The sequence below is a fragment of the Temnothorax nylanderi genome, unplaced genomic scaffold, assembly GCF_030848795.1.
Source record: "Temnothorax nylanderi isolate EJ_2023f unplaced genomic scaffold, tnyl_v1.0 TNYL_tig0571_pilon, whole genome shotgun sequence".
NCBI lineage: Eukaryota > Metazoa > Arthropoda > Insecta > Hymenoptera > Formicidae > Temnothorax > Temnothorax nylanderi.
In genome coordinates, this window is record NW_027249633.1 from 103,147 (window position 1) to 111,176 (window position 8,030).

The window sequence follows — 8,030 nt, forward strand, 5'->3', positions numbered from 1 at the left end:
TGTTCTTTAAATATATATTTTCATTATTTGTCCAATATTATTTATAAAATTATTTTGTCTAAAGTATACTTGGCGTCTTTTTTTTACATTTTTAATGTCTTTTTTTAGATGGATACCAATTACAGTAGCAAATAAAAATTGCCCACTTACAAGCTTTAACTCCTGTCGCTTCAAAATGGTAAGAAAACGGGCGCGTTTCTTTTTCGCTTCCTCCATTCAAGCGAAGCTTTGAGCTCGGATAAAATGTATCTATATTATCTAGAATTGACGTGAGCTTTGAAACTTTGACACATACGTGTCGTCACAGCACTTAAAGTGCGCACTATTCCCCTACTTGCCCCTAAACGAATGCATTTGTATAATTTGAGAAAATTGTGACGCACTATTTTACAGAAATTCATAAGTTACTAATTAGTATAAGTAATATTTATTGCAATATCTAACAAGTACTGAATTTATAAATTTACGTTTATATGCTTAATTATTACTAATTTCTGTTTTCAAAACTGCGGCTAAAAAAAGTATCACAGAAGATCTATTTCTAAATAAATTCTTGGAAGACATGCAGTTGCGAATAAAATACCAAGTATTTACTCATGATGTTATTAATATAGTTTTTGCAATATATCGCCAAACTATTCCAAGCAAAAAATGACACCATCGCCCAAAAAGTCGAATTATGAAAAAGATAAAAAAAAATAAAACTGCTCGAAAATAACAAAAATATAAATAAATATGAATATTTCGTTTTTATTAGACATTAACTTCTTTTACAACTTAATTTACCAGATAATTTTTACAAAGTAAGTTTGGAAGTATAAAAATTTAAAAAGTAAACGTAAGTAAAAACTAAATTAATATGTCCGAAACTAGTAAAAAAAAACTATTCAAATTAGTCAGTCATATAAGTCGTATTTATAGACGGACACATGCGGATATCTCTCTTTCCATTGATTAACCAATTGATCGCTTATATCACACGACGACGGCGAATAATGCGGCTTATAATTAAGTATAGGATAAGTTTATTTATTTATTTAAAATTTCCAGGTCTAGCAGCGCCAAGTTTTTTTACAAGAAAAATTTATGTATTTTAATAAAATATTTTTATTTTGTACTATCTCTGTAATTCTTTGTGATTAAATCTTTTATTCTATTGAAAAATACATATATAAACTTTGTATTTAAATACCTTGTATTCCCTCATTGGATTAAATATTTTAATAAAATATTTTTATTTTGTACTGTTTAATTAACATTGCATTGCGTTTAAACTTGATTATCTCTGTTAGAAATATATTTGTCGAAACATATTACTTTTAGATAAATATAATTATTATTAGCATAAATATTTTTAAGATTTTAAATTTAAGTTTTTTGTTGGTACGACGGTGGAGTTATGAAGAACATAAAATACGTATTCTTACGCTTTGATAGAGAAGGAAAAGAGAATAATATTACCTTGAACAATAACTTGAACGTTTAATAATACATACTTGAGACTGAAGGGATGGACATTCTCCTTGCAGATAAAACTCTTACGATTGCACGAACAGGAATAAAGCGTGTAAAGGCATGAATTTCAAGTGCTAAATACGCATGCGCCACTCTTGTATTGTTCTCGCGGAAATAGTTCTTTCACGAGTAATTTTGTTATGAGAAATAGAACATCTGCTGAATTTCACTGGTATTAAATCGATTACTTAATCATAGCTTTTGTGAGAAATATTATTAAAATGCGAATGTTTCGATCTCACGATAGTGTCTCGTGCCGTCTTGCGTACGAACGACATTAGGAAAATTGCGTTAAAATTTATTCCAAAAGAGAGCAGCCATAGAATATCTGTTTAATGAATGCAAAAAGGAGGGAGTAATCATGCCTTCGATATCTTCGCAGTCTTATTTTGGAGGTCGCAAAGAAATGATCTCTATCGAAGCACAATACTTTAGTCTTAATAAGATTCTCTTACTCGCTGTAGGGCTGTGGCCTTATCAACGAACGAAACTCGTACGTTTTCGGTTTATTTTCTTCCTGATTATTCTTACGACTGCTGTTTTGTTTCAAGTAAGACTATATTTCTTTTTTTAAATATTATTACTTTTAGATAAGTTATAAATTGTATATTTGATATAAGTTATACTTTTAGATAATTTATATTACATCTTTTATTATCATATACATAATTTAATATCATAATTTATATAAAATAGAAAATAATTATATGTATTAATTGTGTTACAATATGTTCCACTTCATCGTGTAACACTCTAACAGTATCTTTTGAAGAGTACAATTTCTATAAGAAGTCTTAGAAATATCAATGTTAATTATAAGCGATCAAAGCATTGATGATTACCCGTGATGATTACCGTGAGATTCATCTATTCAAATATAAAATTCAAAATTTTGTAATTTTGATAAACAAAGAAAAGAAGATTGATTAGCTGCAGAAAATGTAAACATTTGATTGAATATGTGTGATTTAAATCTTTTCCACTTAATAAAAATTTAGGAAGGACAATAATATATGTATATATTCATTTCTGCTTTTCGACAAAAACAAAATACGTTTTAACTTTATTTTTTCAATAGAAACAAACATTAGATTATTTAATAATTCACTACATCTAATAATTGTTTTTAAATAAACAATTAAATTTTTAATAATCTAAAATTTTTAATAATTTGCATGAAACGAGTAAACCCTGCCATTGATAATTAACTTGCTAATGTATAACTGATTGTTAAAATGTATACATGTACATAGAAGCAGTGTATATAAGAAACCAACATTGTATGTCAGCGGAACAGAGAAAATCAATATTACCTTAGGTATGAAGATCGATATTTAATGATAGGTGCGCGTACACGTGTAATCAGAATTGATATTGTAAAATTTAAAAAATACTAATATTAAGTAAAAAATTTCACTTAAGATTTAAAAAATACTATTTACTGATTTTGATTGCTTACTTTTTGAATATTCTTGTAATTCTGATTTTTATAATTTTCGTCTTTTATATTAAAATCTCTGTTCTATTTAAATATTGTACAATAGTTGCAAGACATCACGTACATAATTATTATTACCTTTTTTTTGTAAAATTATTATATACATATAAAGTAACAATTCTATAATTTAGAAGTTATAAAATGTATAAAAAACAAATTTCAAATACAAGCATTTTAATGAAATTATTGCTTGCAGTTCACCGCATTTTTAACTTCGAAATGTACTTCGGATCTCGTCGTCAAGATTCTGTCTGTCACGTTTTTCTTTGCTATCTTTATGATAAACTACATTTCTTTTGCTTTTAACATGAAAGCTGTAAGTTAACATTTTACAATACATGATTAAATTAATATCTGTGACAAATTTTTATACTCAACGATCTTTCTGAAAAAATATACACAAAGGTGGTATAAAAGTTACTGGATTGACAGGTAAAGAATTTATTGACGCAACTTCAGCATGTATACGATAAACTACAAGATAAATGTGAAAACACTATCATGGAAAAGTATGGCTATAATGGAAAACGTTACACGGCTGTACTTACAAGTAAGATAATATTTTTAGATTTGCATTTGCTTATAGTTCTTCTTGTTTATACGTGCAAGCTAAGACTTCAGTGGAAGACAAATTAATCTTGACAAATAACAATAATTTATCTGCACACATATGTATGATACATCACTCCATTAAAATACATGTTGTACATATATATTGGGAGAGAAATAATGATTTTTGGATTAAAGATATTTAAATATGAAGAATAAAATTTTAACGTGTAGAATTATGAGTTGAATAATAGTAGAAGCCGATTATAATTGAGTTTGATGAAATATAAAATTTGAGATAGAATATACATATACGTAAAGCAATATTTTAAGATATTATATGACAGAAAATTATACAAGTTACTTTCGAACATTCTTTAGTATTTGGCGTTTGCAGTGTATTTACTTCTACTGCTGCTGAATTTTTATCGAGTACTTTTGATGTTTTGCCAATAAATGTTTCTCAAGCACGTCAAATGCAATTCATAACGGAATACTTCGTCGATCAAGAAAGATATTTCTCTTTAATTCTATTACATATCAACGTAGCATTTTGCATAGGGCTGTTTATAATAATAGCTAGGGGAACAATGCTTATTGTGTATCTCCAACTTACATGTGGAATGTTTAGAATCTCCAGGTATGCCAGAAATATAGAAATGATTACAAAAATTCAAATTATAAAGGAAATTATATTATTATTATGAATAGAAATTCTGTTTGTTACCTTAAATTATAAATTAAACAAAAGGAATTGTTATATTTCGAAAAAAGGATCTGAAAATAAAGTTTATCTTGTAAAAACAAAGAAAGTATATGTACTCGATAAATATGTTATTTATAGTTATCGTATTGAACGTGTAATGAGAATCAATATGCTGAAAAACATTAGTAAGAAGAATGAGAAAGTCATATTCGAAGGGATAATTTGTGCTATAGATATGCATCGGCAAGCTATGAAGTTAGTATGCAAGAATTATACATATAAGTCATATAATAATATTTACTTGTGTTTAAAGATTGTCTGAACTCTTGGTATCTAAATTTGAGACAATGCTATTCTGTCTAATAGCAGTCGGAGTGGTCTCTTTGAGCCTTAATCTCTTCCAAGTAGTAAGTCTCGATAAATCTTTATTTGGAAAGGGTGTTTAATATTCCATAATGTAGTTCTATAACAAGAGAGAATGTACTTTTATTAATAACTTTAATTAATTGATATTTATAATTAATTCTACGTATAAATCTGTTTTTTTTTCTTCAATTACATGTGTGTGAGTCAGAATTCCGGTTATAATGAGATAACTTACCATGTAAAGAATAACAGATGAAACGTAGGTAGAAAATTCTTTCTCTTCTCCGTAATACCTACTCTCTATAATGATCGTATTTTAGATTTCTCAGATTGGTTCATCTCAAGATAATGTCAAAGAATTATTATTTCCCTTTTTATTCGTAACAATTTGTATTTTATACATGTTCCTAGCCAACTATGCCGGGCAGAACGTTATTGATCATACTAATTACGTATTTGTTACTGCGTAAGAAAATTTTATTATATAGAATATTATATATATATTATATGTGCGTACACATAAGCAATTTGTGCATATTTATATTAAAAATAAAGATAAATATCTTATTTAATAAATAAGATCTACCTATAAATAATATTTATAGAATGATTAGAGTGTATGTGTTAATTATTATTCTTGTTATTATTATTAAATATATTTTTTTCTTTTTCAAACTCCCAATTTTTGTTCGTATAATTTCGCAGGTACAGCGTTCAGTGGTATATGACTCCCTTATACATTATACATACAAAAAACGATACTGTTTCTATTGCAAAGAGGCACCAAAAAATTCACTTTGAGTCTCAAAGGACTATTTGACGGATCGTTCGAATGTTTCGCTACGGTAAAAAAAATATATATATCGTATATCAGAATTTACTTAAGATAGCATACGATAAATGTGGGTTAAATGATATAATCTATTGCAGCTGGTGAAGGCTTCGATATCTTACTTTGCTGTTATATATTCGATACAATAAAAAAGACTGAAAAAATGAATCTAATAGCATGGTATATGTATAATTAATTAAAATGTAACAATATATATATTACTTATTATATTATTTATATTATTGAAAAAGTAAAAAACCTTACTTTTGAACATGTAGTTTAGCTGGAGATTTCGCTCAAGCAAAACATGGAAAATAATAGTATATTGTGCACCAAGGGGAGAAAGTTGCGTTTTTCAGACGAGTGTGAAGTTTGCCGCCCGAGCCGAAAGCGAGGGCGGCAAATCACACGAGTCTGAAAAAGCTTTCGACCCGAGGTACACACGATATTTTTCACAACAACACCTTTACGGAAATGCTCGACTTCCATGCTTAGAGAGGGGCGAGAGTGGCCAATTTCACGCCAGGGGTTACTTTCCTCCCTACGGAAGAAAATTGATACTTTCCGCCCGCTATACCAGATGGAAAGTATCAATTTTCTTCCCTACGGAGGAAAGTAAGCCCTGGCGTGAAATTGGCCATTTTCGCCCCTTTCTACAGGCATGGAAAGTCGAACTTTCCGTGGAGGTGTTGTAAAAAAATTATTTAATCCAAAATATTACTTTGTTAGGCTTTTGCAAAAGGACTTAAAAATGAAAATAATGTATGTATACATGTCGCATTCTTTAAATATATAAAATATAAGAACAATTAATTTTGTACTGTATTTTCGATAATTAATTTTCTATAAGCAATGTTTATAATGATACGCGTCAGCCATAACAAAATAATTTATGCTAATTTAGTTTATACATATATACTAGCATTTACAATTTTTTAAAATGTTCTTTTCATAAATGACATGAATGGTATGTGCAGTAAAGAAAAATACAAAAAGGTACAAAACATATAACTATTTCTATTGTGATATTATCTGCTTGTGACATGCGACAACACGAACTTGATAAAAACGTGTCGATATATTTCAAATTGATAACTTACTCTCTTTTAAACGTCAAACATATAGATATATAGTAATGTGTAAATGTGTAAAGTCCCAGCAACAACCGAAAACAACATCTCTTCACGAAAGTCCTTTTTTGTTCATTTTTATGGGAAGAAGACATCTGGGTCCGTTCCGTTTCACGCATATGTGCGCATTTATCTATAGCATACGTAACGTTTACTATAGAAAATGCGCGCATATGCGTGAAACGGAACGGACCCCTGTTGTATTCCCCTATGCGTCGCATCGATCGCTTAATCATAGACCTCTTCAAAGGTAAAATTGCAAAATTGTAAGTGTTTGAATTTCCTCATAATGTCTTTAATGGTTACTATTAGTTTAATGGTAAATTACGCTAAAGAAGGAATATCAATCGATCGGTCGAAAAGAGGGGATAAACGGAATGTCCCCGACGTCTTCGCAGTCACATGTGTTTCGATGCTCGAAGAGATGATCAGCGCGAAGGATCGGTACTTTAGTCTCAATCGGATTCTTTTGCTCGCGATTGGCTTGTGGCCTTAATAAACAATCCAAACTTGTTCAATTGCAACTGACTTTGCATTATGGAATTCTGGGAAGTTTTATTATATTTCAAGTAAGTCAATATATTTTAGTAGTTTTTTACGAGAAATGTTCTTATTTAATAATAATAATAATGTATTAATTATTAATTAATTACCACATTGCTATTGATAGCAACTTGTCTCACATTTAAATTTAAATGTATAATTATAATACATATATATATATATATATATATGTATATATATATTAAAATAGTATTGTATATTTTTATTCTATACTTACTCTGTGATGTAAGTATGATTATACATAACATTGCGCTTTTTTGTTCAACTATTCCGCGTAGAAAAGCAATTGATAATTTCAATTTTTCTAGTTTGTGACAAGCAAAATATTCCTTTAATACAAATAATTCAGCAAAATCATTTCCCTAGGTTTACAACATTTTGCGACCACAAAATGCGATTCTGCAATTAGTTTATTGAAATCTCTCTGTCACAACCGTCTTTTTTAACTTCGTGATAACATACTTCTCGTTCCACTTTAACATGGATTTTGTAAGTGATAAGAATTATTCTTTATTTGAACAAATGCGTGTCGTATACAGTGTGTTGATACAGCTCGTATCAACTTTCAAGTAAAAAGTAGCATAGAAAATTATTGTATGATGACAGGTAAAATATTTATTAGATCTACTTCAACACACTTACGACGATCTAAAAGAAGAAGGAGAAATTGCCATTATAGAAAAATACTGGAGCGTTGCTAAACGTTATAGGGGAGACCGGGGCTAAAAGGTCAACGGGGTTGAAGCGTCAAATCAAATATCTCGGAACCTGTATATTGTGTGAACTCGCTATTAACATTGTAAACGCTGCTTATGGTACCCATGTGACCAACGGAGTTTCGGCAGGTTACCTGCCGTATTATGATTTTTA

The 8,030-nt window shown here is 29.0% G+C and overlaps 1 pseudogene; it reads left to right on the plus strand.

Moving 5' to 3' along the window:
• Window positions 1-1,871: 1,871 nt before the first annotated feature.
• LOC139784014 (uncharacterized) lies at window positions 1,872-5,694 on the plus strand (annotated as a pseudogene).
• Window positions 5,695-8,030: the final 2,336 nt, after the last annotated feature.